This window comes from Ursus arctos, unplaced genomic scaffold, assembly GCF_023065955.2.
Source record: "Ursus arctos isolate Adak ecotype North America unplaced genomic scaffold, UrsArc2.0 scaffold_12, whole genome shotgun sequence".
Taxonomy (NCBI): Eukaryota; Metazoa; Chordata; class Mammalia; order Carnivora; family Ursidae; genus Ursus; species Ursus arctos.
The window spans coordinates 55,325,560-55,340,940 of record NW_026622786.1 but is presented as its reverse complement, the minus strand read 5'-3'; the positions used below and the strand labels follow the sequence as shown (position 1 = coordinate 55,340,940).

Sequence of the window (15,381 nt, the reverse complement as noted above, 5' to 3'; positions counted from 1 at the left end):
TATCATGCTAATGGACAGCAAAAGAAAGCTGGGGTGGCAATCCTTATATTACACAAATTAGATTTTAAACTGAAGACTAATAAGAGATGAGGAAGGACACTACATCATACTTAAAGGGTCTATCCAACAAGAACATCTAACAATTGTAAATATCTATGCCCCTAACATGGGAGCAGCCAATTATGTAAGCCAACTAATAACAAAATCAAATTGACAATATACAATAATAGTAGGGGACTTTAACACCCCACTCGCTGCAGTGGACAGATCATCTAAGCAGAAGATCAACAAGGAAATAAAGGCTTTAAATGACACACTAGACCAGATGGACTTCACAGATATATTCAGAACATTCTATCCCAAACAAGAGAACACGCAGTCTTCTCTCATGCACATGGAACATTCTCCAGAATAGATCACATCCTGGGTGACAAATCAAGTCTCAACAGGTACCAAAAGATTGGGATCTTTCTCTGCATATTTTTGGACCACAGTGCTTTGAAACTCAAACTCAATCACAAGAGGAAAGTTGGAAAGAACTCAAATACATGGAGGCTGAAGAGCATCCTACTAAAGAATGAATGATCAGGAAAGTACAGAAGAATTTAAAAAATTCATGGAAACAAATGGAAATGAAAACACAACTGTTCAATATCTTTGGGATGCAGGAAAAGTGTTCCTAAGAGGGAAGTCTATAGCAATACAAGCCTTTCTCAAGAAATAAGAAAGTTCTCAAATATACAACCTAACCCTACACCTAACGGAGCTGGAGAAAGAACAGCAAATAAAGCCTAAACCCAGCAGGAGAAGAGAAATAATAAAGATTACAGAAGAAATCAATAAAACGGAGACCAAAAGAACACTAGAACAGATCAATGAAACTAAGAGCTGGTTTTTAAGATTGATAAGCCCTTGGCCAGACTTATCAAAAAGAAAAGACAAAGGACCCAAATAAATAAAATCATGAATGAAAGAGGAGAGATCACAACCAACACCAAAAAAATAAAACAATTATCAGAACATATTATGAGCAACTATATGTGAACAAATTAGACAATCTGGAATAAATGGATGCATTCCTAGAGACGTATAAACTACCAAAACTGAACCAGGAAGAAGTAGAAAACCTGAACAGACCCATAGCCAGCAAGGAAATTGAAGCAGTAATCAAAAATATCCCAACAAACAAGAGCCCAGGGCCAAATGGCTTCCCAGGGGAATTCTACCAAACATTTAAAGAAGAATTAATACCTATTCTTCTGAAAGTGTTCCAAAAAAATAGAAATGGAAGGAAAACTTCCAAACTCATTTTATGAGGCCAGCAGTACCTTGATCCCAAAACCAGACAAAGACCGCACCAAAAAAGGAGAATTACAGACCAGTATCCCTGATGAACATGGATGCAAAAATTCTCACCAAAATACTAGCCAGTAGGATCCAACAGTACATTAAAAGCATTATTCACCACAACTGAGTTGGATTTATTCCTGGGCTGCAAGGTTGGTTCAACATCCATAAATCAATCAATGTGATACACTACATTAATAAAAGAAAGGACAAGAACCATATAATCCTCTCAATAGATGCAGAAAAAGCATTTGGCAAAGTACAGCATCCTTTCTTGATTAAAACTCTTCACATTGTAGGGATAGAGGGTACATACCTCAATATCATAAAATCCATCTATGAAAAACTCACAGTGAATATCATTCTTAATGGGGAAAAACTGAGAGCTTTTCCCCTAAGGTCAGGAACACGGCAGGGGTGTCTACTATCACCACTGCTGTTCAGCATAGTACTAGAAGTCCTAGCCTCAGCAATCAGACAACAAAAAGAAATAAAAGGCATCCAAATCAAAGAAGTCAAACTCTCACTCTTTGCAGGTGATGTGATTATTCGTGTGGAAAACCCAAAAGACTCCACCCCAAAACTGCTAGAACTCATACAAGAATTCAGTAGAGTGGCAGGATATAAAATCAATGCACAGAAATCAGTTCATTTCTATACACCAACGAGACAGAGAAATTAAGGAGTTGATCCCATTAACAATCACACCCCAAACCATAAGATACCTAGGAATAAATCTAACCAAAGAGGCAAAGGATCTGTACTCAGAAAACTATAGAATACTCATGAAAGAAATTGAGGAAGACACAAAGAAATGGAAAAATGTTCCATGCTTATGGATTGAAAGAACAAATATCGTTAAAATGTCTATGCTACCTAGAGCAGTCTACACATTCGAAGCAATCCCTATCAAAATACCATCAACTTTTTTCACAGAAATGAAACGAATAATCCTAAAATTTGTATGGAACCAGAAAAGACCCCAAATAGCCAGAGGAATGTTGAAAAAGAAAACCAAAGCTGGTGGCATCACAATTCCAGACTTCAAGCTCTAGTACAAAGCTGTAATCATCAAGACAGTATGGTACTGGCACAAAAACAGACACATAGATCAGTGGAACAGAATAGAGAACTCAGAAATGGACCCTCAATTCTGTGGTCAAGTAATCTTCGACAAAGCAGGAAAGAAGATCCAATGGAAAAAAGACAGTCTTTTCAACAAATGGTGTTGGGAAAACTGGACAGCCACATGCAGAAGAATGAAACTGGACCATTTCCTTACACAATACACAAAAATAGACTCAAAAGGGATGAAAGACCTAAATGTGAAACAGAAATCCATCAAAATCCTCTAGGAGAACAGAGGCAGCAACCTCTTCAACATCAGCTGCAGCAGTGTCTTCCTAGACACATCGCCAAAGACAAGGGAAAGGCAAAAATGAACTATTGGGACTTTATCAAGATAAAAAGCTTTTGCACAGCAAGGGAAACAGTCAATAGAACCAAAAGACTACCAACAGAATGGGAGAAGGTATTTGCAGATAACATATCAGATAAAGGGCTAGTATCCAAAACCGAAAAAGAATTATCAAACTCAACACCCAAAGAACAAATAATCCAATCAAGAAATGGGCAGAAGACATGAACAGACATTTCTACAAAGAAGACATCCAAATGGCCAACAGACACATGAAAAAGTGCTCAACATACTCAGCATCAGGGAAATACAAGTCAAACCCACAATGAGATACCACCTCCCACCAGTCAGAATGGCTAAAATTAACAAGTCAGGAAACAACAGATGTTGGTGAGGATGCGGAGAAAGGGGAACCCTCCTACACTGTTGGTGGGAATGCAGGCTGGTACAGCCACTCTGGAAAAAGTGTGGAGTTCCTCAAAAAGTTGAAAATAGAGCTACCCTATGACCCAGCAATTGCACTACTAGGTATTTACCCCACAGGTATAAATGTAGTGATCTGAAGGAGCACGTGCACCCTAATGTTCATAGCAGCAATTTCCACAATAGCCAAACTATGGAATGAAGTCTTGCCATTTGCAATGATGTGGATGGAACTAGAGGGTATTATGCTAAGTGAAATAAGTCAGAGAAAAACAATTATCCTATGATCTCACTGATTTGTGGAATTTGAGAAACAAGGCAGAGGATCATAGGGGAAGAGAGGGAAAAATGAAACAAGACAAAACCAGAGAGGGAGACAAACCATAAGAGACTCTTAATCTCAGGAAGCAAACAGGGTTGCTGGAGCAGTGTGGGTGGGGGGGATGAGGTGGCTGGGTGATGGACACTGGGGAGGGTATGTGTAGTTGTGAGCGCTGTGTATCGTGTAAGGCTGTTGAATCACAGACCTGTACCCCGAAACAAATAATACATTACATGTTAATAAAAATAAAGAAAAAATGGGTAAAACCGAAACAAAATTAATAAAGATATTTTTATTTATTTATTTTAAAGAGCAGAGGGAGAGGGACAAGCAGACTCTGTGCTAAGTACGGAGCCCGTCGCGGGGCTCGATTCCACAACCGGGAGATCATGAGCTGAGATGAAACCAAGTCAGTCAGTTAAGCATCTGCCTTCGGCTCAGGTTATGATCCCACAACGGGCTCCCTGCTTAGTGGGGAGTCTGTTTCTCCCTCTCCCTCTGCCCCTCTCCCCGCTCCCCGTTCCTGCTCTTTCTCTCAAATAAATAAAATCTTAAAAAAAAAAAAATGTTCAGGTGGGATGTGTGGGCTTCCATTTGTACTCTTGCTGTAGAGTTGGGGTGAGCCATTTTGATTTACTGCAACCATGGGAGTTTTTGAAGGGTTATATTTAGGGGAATGTCATGATCAAAACTATTCTCAAAGACTTCGGTGGTGAACTTTTTTTTATTTTTTAGGATTTTCTTTATTTGAAGGAGTGAGTGCATGCTTGTGCATGCGGGCAGTCAAAGGAACAGGGACAAGCAGACTCTAGGCTGAGCCCAGAGCCCAACGTGGAGCTCAACCCCACGACCCTGAGACCACAACTAAGCCCAAACCAAGAGTTAGACATTCAACTGACTGAGCCACCCAGACCCCCCGGTGGTGAAATTTTTTAAAAATGGAATTAAATGAGAGGGTATTAGGATAAAGAAGGAAGAAGCTAAAACTTAACGGGAAGAAGATGGCACCATAAAAAAGATACAAATTAAATACAGAAAAATTATTTTTACCTTTAGTCAGAGGTAATATACACCTCTGATATAACCCTTAAACTTACACACATTGTTCCATGTCAATTATGTCTCAATTAAGAAATTTGTTTTGATGTGGAATGGTTTACAAAAAAAAAAAGGACAAAGTTCAACACAGAGAAACAACAGAATGCATCAAGATGAGGCACTATGAAGCATTCCCATTTGCTGGAATTCTGTCGCTCCACGGGCTGGATTCTTCATACAGTCCTTTCTTTTAAGGTTTCCACTTTGAAGGGAAAGGCCAGACTTCTTAGTTCAAGCTGATGGTTTCCAGATTCAGGAAAGTTTGAGGAGCCACACAGATTTGCTGCACCTGCCACCCCAAGGTAAAGGAGTATTTTGGTTCATGTGTCAACGTCACAGATTTTGTCAGCTTAAGTTCTTCAAAGGAAATGTAAAACCTTGGGCCCTTGAACTGGTAAATAGATTTCCTACCTCAGTGTTTCCCAGTCTTGATTAAGATATTGCATGACTTTTCCTTCTCTGTTTCTCTTCTTACTCATTTTGGTTTTACACAGAATTGGTTTTTTAATCATCAAAGCTAAGACATAGCAAAAAAATAATGACATTATCAGTTGAAGCTTATCTCCATCTGCTAAGTTCACTACTTAGTCATGAGGACACCATAATTCTAGCAAAAAGTCTAAGGAATTATTCACCCTCCTAACCACACAGCGGAATTGCTAATACACTGGACAGTTAGAAGAACAATGGCAGTAGATCATCTTATTTCAACTTTTTTTTTTTTTTTTTTTTTGACAGAGATAGAGACAGCCAGCGAGAGAGGGAACACAAGCAGGGGGAGTGGGAGAGGAAGAAGCAGGCTCCTACTGGAGGAGCCTGATGTGGGGCTCGATCCCATAGCACCGGGATCACGCCCTGAGCCTAAGGCAGACGCTTAACCGCTGTGCCACCCAGGCGCCCCATCTTATTTCAACTTTTGAGATAATATGACAATTCAGAAGTGGAAACCCTTGTGAAATTTTTTTCTTGTCTGGTACCAAGATCATTAGTCCTTTATAGTTGTTGCATACTGTAAGGTTTAAAGAATCGAATAAGCAAGAGTACTCCATGATACATTAAAAACATGAAAGACTGTGCTGTAACTTTTATAGGCACAAAGTTGAAGTTTGTTTTGTTTTAAAGATTTTATTTATTGGTCAGAGAGAGCGCAGAAGCAGGGGGAGCAGCAGGCAGAGGGAGAAGCAGGATCCCCGTTGAGCAAGGAGCCCAACGAGGGACTCAATCCCAGGACTCTGGGATCATGACCCGAGCCGAAGGCAGACACTTAACCCAGTGAGCCACTCGGACGTCCCACAAAGTTGAAGTGTTAAGCAAGTCTAGATGACCCCCAGTATTCATCAGAACTACTTTAAATAGACCAACATTTAAGTAAGCAGCACTCCGGAGGCCCCTTGCTGGCTCAGTCAGAAGGGCATGTGACTCTTGATCTCAGGGTCATGGGTTTGAGCCCACGTTGGGTGTAGAGATTACTAAATAAGCAGCATTGTTATGTACTCCAGAGCTTTTAGAATAAACCTGTTATACTTTGAACATTCATGTGGGTACTCTAAAGATAGTGATCACTCTTCACTTCTCTGAAATTCCTTGCCTGCCTTCATTTTTTCAGTCTTTTTCCAATGGGTAAGTGATTTCTTTAAAAGTCTGAATATTCAGAGTACAGTTCATCTGGCAAAAGCTGGCCGGTCCCATCTGCAGTTAATAATGAGATCAGCCGCCGTCTTTTCGTTCCTGCTGCCATGCCATCCAAACAAAATTTGGAGTTGCATATCAGAGAAGCAAAGTTTTTGAGTCTTCCTGTTTTGTAGAAGAGGAGGATTGCGAACCAAAATGTCTTTAGCTGTAACACTGCAATAGCCTGTAACGGAGAGAACTGGTAGCCTGCCGGCTCAGCTGTGCAAGGACAGGCCACAGAGAAGAAGGTCCTCAGCCATGCAGGGACAGGCCACACAGAGAAGAAGGTCTTAGAAGTTGTGGTCTCCGGGATGCCCCAGTCGGTGGAGTGTGCAGTCGAGGTGTGGTCCACGCAAAGATGTGGGGAGTGGAATGGTCAAGGTGACATAAATGTGCCAGGTAGTCAGACCAGGTGGCTGCCCCGGCTCAGGCCCTGAAACCAACAGGTTGCGCAAAGTCCCAGCAGCAGCACCACCCCTCCTTGGAGGCGAAAGGCCTCACAGATTTGCTTGGCTCCTAAAGAAAAAAATTAGGTTACAAAATTTTCTGTTACAAAGTTACTTACATAAGCTTTGTGCTTATTTAAATTCCTTGGGCTTACAGCTCTTCTGCAACTATGAAATGGAAACAGACTTACATCTGAATTACAAAGAAAGCTGCAAAGCCAGTGAAATTAAAAACATTAATATAGCCATATCCACAATGTTGTTCTTCTGGCATTTAATAGTTATTCACAGCATGATTATGAACAGGCTCTCTAGAACTTTCTGCCTGTCTTTGGGAGAGACCTAATTCTCATGGGGCATTTCTGTTTTCAAACCGACCAGGAAATCTTCCTTCCCCCAGCATGCCAAGACAGAAGCAACCCCAATAACTGAGGCAGAGGCCCTAGAAGATGCTTACATTAGGTTTTTTTCCCCCCTCGTCCTCTCCAAATTAAAACATAAAATTAAATTGTTCTCAAGAACATGCAGATTCCCCCCAGATCCACTCTAAAAATTACGAACTCTGCAAGCAAACTGTTAAGAAATTAACACAGGAAGAGTTTGATGCAAGAGGGGAGTCTCAAAAGCAGGAATCTTGCTGTCTCACCCAGATCGACGGGGGTGTGGTCCTGCCACCCCCCCCACCCCCCACCCCCCGCCCCAGAGCCTCTCTCGCCTCTGTCAGGGCCTTCGGACCAGAAGAATCTGTGTTCCAAGCAGGGCCCGGGTGCACCAGGGGCACCAAGCTATGGGTCTTCGGCGACATTCATCGTCATCATCTGTTCATGCTTCCAGTGATGCCAGATTTGAGCCTGGCTGCCTGGCAGTAGGTCACTCCAGACAAGGATACGGCTCTGCTGGGAAGAAAGCTACTGTGTCAAACTCTTTGCCATCCAAGAATTTATCGTCTCATTAGGGAAATTTTAATTTAAAAAATTGTATGTGCTTAAGAGACAGCCAAAACAAGTTTAAAAATTAATTCAAGGCAACAAAGATTTTTAAAAGATAAACTGGTTTCTCCCTTCTCTTATTACACTTCCCCATCCAGCCTCTCTGGACTGGCAGTTCCCTGTACTGCTTTGCCTCTGGCTAGCCCACAGGCTGCTCCCACAACCTTCAAAGCCCTTCTCCCCATTATCATCTGGAAATGCCTTCCTCTTAGCAGTTGATGTCACCTCCTCCAGGAAGCTGTCTCTGATGCCTAAGACATACAGCCCTTTTTCTCTCCTCAGCGCCAGGCCAGAGGCAGGCACTCGGTAATTGAAGGGCCACATTGGCGAGACCTGGAAAATTGATGGTCCCTTATAGACAGCAAGGTACTTGACTGGAGCTGCTGCTGCTGCTGCTTTTTTAAGGAACCTCTACCTGCAACATGGGACTGAAACAACCCCCAAGATCAAGAGTCACATGCTCTGCTGACTGAACAGCCAGGCATTCTTTGGCTGGAGCTTTTTAAATGCTGTCTGAGTTCAGGATTGGCCCCAACCTGGCAAGTTGCTGACATGGCAGGTTATAGCCCCTTGACCCACTAGAAGCCTGCTAGCCAAGTGGGGTCTAATTATGATAAGCTCGCAGTTTCCTAGATAAGCACTTAAAAAAAAGTAGATCCTGAAAATGGAGTGTCCATACTCTTACCTGTGCTACCAACCTGATTTTTTTATATTCCACGTGAAAAGAGTGAGTGTCTGAAGTGTTTGGGGAAGTGCTCAACTTTCTTGGGCAATGACTTTGTCCCTGCCCCATTTGATCATATACTTCCCTCTTCCCAGTTTCCCTGTGTGTTTGCCTTTCTCTCCTTCCTGCTTAGCCTTGATTCCATCTCACGGAGCCAAAGCTAGAAATGAAAACAAGTGAAGAGTCACAGCAGAGTCTGTTGTCCCCTTTGTGTGCCAGAGAGGCAGTTACAGAGAACAGATACTGGCTGAGCAAGGGAGGCTGGAAACCTTATTGGCTTGAGTCATGCTGCTAGGAGGGTCCCCTCCTTCCTATTTCCATTTGATGATGCTATTCTTTCTTCATTCAAATATCTTAGGTGTATTTATTTTAACCTCTTTTAGATTGTTCTAGTAGCTTTACTTTAGGAGTGAGTTCTCCCACTTAAGCATGTGGATTGCACTTACATGGCCTTGGACTTCCTCACATGTATTAGAGTTCTTGCTCAAGAGATCTCTCCTTACTTGACTTGGTTTGTGGAGGTCTCCATTTGGTTGCCTCTACTCGGGTTCTATTTTGGGTTCCCTGATTCTAGATCATTTTTTGTGTTAGTGGATGGGCTTGGATTTTGCCACCCTGAGAATACAGGCCCCACATGTATGTGGACTCAGGATTCCAGTCGCGTGGTTCCAGTCTGGGCAGGCTACCTCTGTCTTCTAGCTAAGAACTTGGGCTAATGGAAGGACATGCAGATTTTCATTTGTGGATGGGCAGCCGGATCTAGCTTCTCCTTAAATGCCAGGCTTGTGGGCATTTTTAACCCCAGTCCCTACAGCCTGTATTCCTCTCTGGTCCTTTCATGGGCTCTACAACCTCAAGGACTACTCTATATATCTGACACCTGTGGAACCCCCTTTTCTTTCCTTAGAGACATGTATTAAAATATTTTAATACTCAAATATTTTAAATATTCTAGCTAGCATTTTTAGGCATAGAAAGTAGTGTTTTAGAATATGCACAATCTACCATCTTGACCTAAATTTTTAACTAGAAGTTCCTTTTAATAAAATACTGCTTTTTTTATATTAATTTTTTTTTAAGAGAGGGAGAAGCAGGGGAGTGGCAGAGGGAGAGAGAATCTTAAGCAGGCTCCACACCCAACTCGGAGCCTGAAATGGTGCTTGGTCTCATAACCCTGAGATCATGACTTGAGCCAAAATCAAGACTTGGATGCTTAACCAACTGAGCCAGCCAGGTGCCCCTAATGTTATTTTTTAATTTCTTCACTCACCTTTTATTTTTCTAGTAGGTTTAAGCTGGGTTTTTTTTTAGATGCGCAATCATATGCTGTGTAAATAATGACAGTTTTGCAATCTCCTTTCTGTTAATTACACATTTTAATTCAGCCCTTGCTTAATTGCCTTGACAGGAACTTCTAAGCAGTAGTCAATAACAGTGGTACTATTAGGTCCTGTCTTGTACCTGACTTGATCAGAAATGCTTCTAGTGTTTTAGCATGAAACACATTGGGGCTTTGGTTTTGAGAAATATTTCATTAAAATAAAGGAATACCTTTTATTTTCATTTTTTTAAGGATTTTATTTTTAAGTAATCTCTACATCCAGTGTGGGGCTCAAACTCACAACCTCTGTATCAGGCATCACACACTCTACTAACTGGCCCAGCCAGGTACCCCATTTTCATTTTATTAAGAGGTTTATAAGGAGGAATGGGTGTGCAAATTTTAATAAATGCATTTTTAGTATAAAGGCAATCATGGTTTCTCTCTTGACTTACTTAAAATTAATTTATATTACTAAATTTCCTAATATGGAATCATCCTTGGATTCCTTGATTCCTGAAATGAACTTTACTTGGTCTCGGTATGTTATTCTTTTACTGCACTGCTGGTTTGATTTGATATATACAATTTATATGTGGTTTGTGTGTGTATATATATATTTAAACTTTCTTTCAACTCTATACAAATAAAACTAGTCTGCAGTTTTGTGATTATTAGGTTCACAGATCAGTCATTTGCCAGTTGTGTAAAATGAGTTAGGATGTTTATTTCCTTTACGTCTCTATGCTCTCGAATAGTTAAATAGCATCAAAAATTCTGTTTATTCAATTTTTAAAGATTCACATGTGAAATGATCTGGGACTAGAGTATTGGAGGAGAATTGTCTTTATTTCTACATGTTATTTATTTGTTTATTCCCATGTGCTTCCAACCCAATTTTGGGAGAAATATTTTCATAGAAGAGCATCAGTTTTATTAGGATTTTCAGATGTATTAAATTATAGTGGTATATAATGGCCTCACGCTTACCTCTATTTCCTCTGTGTATGTGACAAGTTTCCCTTTCCTAATTTTGTGTTTTTGTGCTCTCTTCTTGTTTCTTCTGTAAGGCTAGCTAGTGACACTCACATTGTAAGTGATCTAGCTTTTAGATTTACAAATTCATTTTTTCGTTTTCTTAATCATGCTCAATTTCTTTTTTTAAAGATTTTATTTATTTGAGAGAGAGAGAAATAAAAAAATCTTTTAAAAAAAGGTTTCATCGTCAACTCTTTTTCTTTTCCCTTCTCTCCCCAGAACCGTCAGGAGTCCTGTGATTACTTTCATCCAAATCACTTCCACTCCTAACACTCTTTCCTGACCCTTCAGAGTGCTGTTCATCCCACCTGACTTTGAGCACTGACCATGCAGGAGTGCCTGACGTCCTATGTGCCCAACACCCCACCTGCTAACAGGGGGAGGGGCAGAGGAGGAAGGGGGAGGGACAAGCAGACTCTGCACTGAGCTCTCAGAGCCCCACATGGGGCTCAATCCCACGACCCTGAGGTCTTGACCTGAGCCAAAATCAAGAGTTGAATGCTTAACAGACTGAGCCACCCAGGCACCCCTTAATCGTTAATTTCTGATTTTAATGTTATTGCTTCCCTTATTTTACTTTCTTTGGATTTATTTATTGTTTTCCTAACGTCTTAGAATAGGTGACTCTTCCTGTATTTTTTCTGTTACCAGCAGTTAATGTGTAACTGGACTTTCCTTTGAGGTAGTGCCATGTGTTGACCTTCTAGGATATCACACCCACTGGAGATGGTCTTTTGGGGGATTTACTTATTTCGATGTATTTTGCTGTTTCAAACCTAAAGGACTAGATGAGAACTCTAGGTGAGATCTGAACATGCAGAAACTGGGCATGAAAAGATTGTAATAGCAGAAGAAAGATGTAAGCAAGTTCTCAGGTGGGAAAAGCATAGAGGTGTTGTTAAGCTGGAGGGTATGCCAAGTAGTGTAGTGATGGATGTTTGGAAGCCAGACCACACCGGATCTTGAATCCAAGGGTAGAGGTTAGAGAATTTCTATAGGCAGTGGGGAGCCCTTGTTTAGAGTTGGATGCCATGAGCTCAGAAAAGATTCAGGCAAATTCTGGGACCAGGCTGTTGGGCACAGGTGATAGGGTAGGATGTCCGTCAGGCACTTCTGCATGGCCAGTACTCAAAGTCAGGAGGGATGAATGGAGCTCTGGAGGGTCAGGAAAGAGTGTTAGGAGTGGAAGTGATTTGGATGAAAGTAATCACAGAAGTCCTGAGTGATCTGAGGAGAGAAGGGAAAAGAAGAGTTGAGGATGAAATCTTTTCTTTTTAAATTATGTTTTTATTTTAATTCCAGTATAGTTAACATATAGTGTTGTGTTAGTTTCAGGTGTACAATATAGTGATTCCATAGTTCCATACAACACCGGTGTGCATCACCTCGGTGCACTCCTTAATCCCCATCATGTATTTCACCCATCCCCTTGCCCCCCTCTCCTCTGGTAACCAGCAGTTCTCTAAAGTGAAGAGTCTGTTTCTTGGTTTGTCTCTCTCTCCCCCACCCTCTTTTTTTCCCCTTTGCTCGTTTGTTTCTTACATTCCACATATGAGTGAAATCATATGGTACTTGTCTTTCTTTGACTTATTTCACTTAACATTATACTCTCTAGATCCATCCATGTTGTTGCAAATGGCAAGATCTTTCTTTTTTTATGGCTGAGTAATATTCCATTGTATCTATATACCACATCTTCTTTATCCATTCATCTTTTGATGGATACTTGGGCCACTTACATAATTTGGCTATTGTAAATAATGCTGCTATAAATATAGGGGTGCACGTGTCCCTTTGAATTTGTGTTTTTGTATTTTTTAGGTAAATACCCAGTAGTGCAGCTACTGGATCTTAAGGTAGTTCTATTTTTAACTTTTTGAGGAGCCTCCATACCGTTAACCAAAGCAGCCACACCAGTTTGCATTCCCACCCACAGTGAGGGAGGGTTCCTATTTCTCCACATCCTCATGAACACTTGTTCTTATGTTGTTGATATTAGCCATTCTGAGAGGTGTGAGATGATAACTCATTATAGTTTTGATTTGCATTTCCCTGATGGTGAGTAATGTCAAGCATCTTTTCGTGTTTGTGTTGGCCAGAGGATGAAACCTTTTAAAAAGAGTTAAAAAAAAGAGCAGCCTGAGAGAGAGGCCGTGGTGGTAGCAGGTGGTTAGCACCTGGTGGGTGCTTCGCTGAAGACCCCTGTGGCACTCTGGCACTCCACCTAACCTGCCCGTGTTCTTCACCCACTCCCTCCCCAGTCACGCAGCCTCCTCCAGGCTGGCCTTAGGTGGTGCGAGGGGTCTGCTGCCACTCTCCCTGCTCCCTGGCTCCTTCCTCTGCAGCTGGGAGCTGGCAGCAGCTGGAGAAGGGAGCAGTGCCTGAGGTGTGAAGAAGAAAGAGGCAGTGGGGAAGGGGAACCCGCCGCCATGGACAACTAGGTGTTCACCAAGGAGCTGCACCAGTGGGTTGAACAGCTGAATGATTATGAACAGCTTAATGAGAACCAAGTGTGGTGCAGTACAAAAAGGCTAAGGAAATTTTCTCAGAAGAATCAAAGGTGCAAGAGTTTCATTGTCCTGTTACCCTGTGTGGAGATGTGCATGGTCAATTCTTTGATATTATGGAGCTCTTTAGAATTGGTGGAAAATCACCAGGTAGAAACTATCTATTCATGGGCAACTGTGTAGACATAAGCTATACTCAGTGGAGACTGTGACTCTTCTTGTGGTCTTAAAGGTGTGTTACCTGGAGTGCATTACCATATTGAGAGGAAACCATGAAAGCTGACAGGTTACCCAAGTATATGGCTTCTGTGATGAACGTCTGTGAAAGTATGGAAATGCCAAAGTGTGGAAATATTTTATAGATCTATTTGATCGTCTTCCACTTAGAGCGTTAGTAGATGGACAGATATTCAACCTCCGTGGTGGCCTCTCTCCATTCCTAGATACACTGGCTCATGCAAGAGCCTTGAGTCATTTACAGAAGTTCCACAGGAGGGCCCATTGTGTGATCTGTAGTGGTCAGATCCAGAGGATCGTGGTCGGTGGGATATTTCACCACCTAGTGCGGCTATACGTTTGGACAAGACATTTCTGAAACACTTAACCATACCAATGGTCTCACACTGGCTTCTCGAGCTCACCAACTTGTAATGGAGGAATACAGGTGGCGTCATGATCAGAATGTGGTGACCATTTTTAGTGCACCCAGTTACTTACTGTTACTGTCGTGGGAACCAGGCTGCTAGCATGGAATTAGGTGACACTTTAAAATACTCCTTCTCTCAGTTTGACCCAGCACCTCGTGGTGGAGAGCCTTGTATTACCCGGTGCGGACTGCTTCCTGTAAATTCCTCCTGGGAAAAAACTGCCGTTGTATGTGGAAATATACCCGGCTTTTAAAATATATGTATTTAAAAAAAAACTGAAAAAGCAACAGTAATCTGTATGTTTCTGTAACAAATGGGGATCTGTCTTGGCATTAGACTGTATCACGGACGAAAATGGGCCGTACTAAGGATGAGCATTTAGTACAATTTGAGACTGAAATTTAGTACAATACTATGTTCTAGATTGGTCGGTCTTAATGGTTTGCTTGCTGTATTTGTAGTAACCACTTTCCGCTGGACTGTTAAGCAAAAAAGGTCACTAACTCCTTCATCTCATTTTGCATTTTGGAAATTATAGTGTTTAACTGGCATGGATTGATAGAGCTGGAGTTTTATTCTTAAGAAAAATTCACAAACTAACTTCCACTTAATCCATTATCCTTCATTTTATTGAAATATATAGTTAAATTAACTGAAGGAAAGATTCTGGGGAGTATGTTGTCATAACATTTAAAAAGGTTTCCCTTCATTTAAACTAAATTACTGTTTTATGTTGATCTGCATATTTCTATATATTTGTCATGACAGTGCTTGCTTCCTATTTGGTGTACTGAGCAAATTAACTTTCCATTTTAAACAAAAACAAAAATAAAAAAGTCCTAGACGCGAGAGGCCAGAGCGGCAGTGTGTGGAGGAGTGAAAGAATACTTCCCTCATTCCCAAGTCTACATTTTTTTAAAAGAGACTTTTTCACATAATATTTACTTATTTTTTATTTTTTAAAGATTTTATTTATGTATATTGTCAGAGATTGAGAGAGAGAGCACACAAGCAGGGGGAGCGGCAGAGGGAGAAGCAGACTCCCCACTAAGCGGGGAACCGGATGCAGGACTCAATCCGAGGACCCTGGGATCATGACCTGAGCTGAAGGCAGCCGCTAACTGACTGAGCCACCCAGGCATCCCAAGTCTACATTTTTTCTAAAGTAAACTCTGCCCAACGTGAGGTTTGAACTCACAACCCCAAGATCAAGAGTTGCATACTCTACTGGCTGAGCCAGCCAGGTGCTCCAAATATTATTTTTTTTAATTTTAAGTAACCCCTCATTCCCAATTCTAAATGAGTAAATGAGTGTTACAGAGCAGCACTTGATGGGATGTAGGTTCCAGAAAGAATGCGCTCTTTACTCTTGGAGATCTTTTTATTTTATTCACAATTAACAAATGAGATGAGAGGACTGTTGATGTGGCT

General features: G+C 41.3%; 1 pseudogene; it reads left to right on the top strand.

Annotated features, from left to right (window-relative positions):
• Window positions 1-13,225: 13,225 nt before the first annotated feature.
• Window positions 13,226-14,203, top strand: LOC113254260 (serine/threonine-protein phosphatase 2A catalytic subunit beta isoform-like; annotated as a pseudogene).
• Window positions 14,204-15,381: the final 1,178 nt, after the last annotated feature.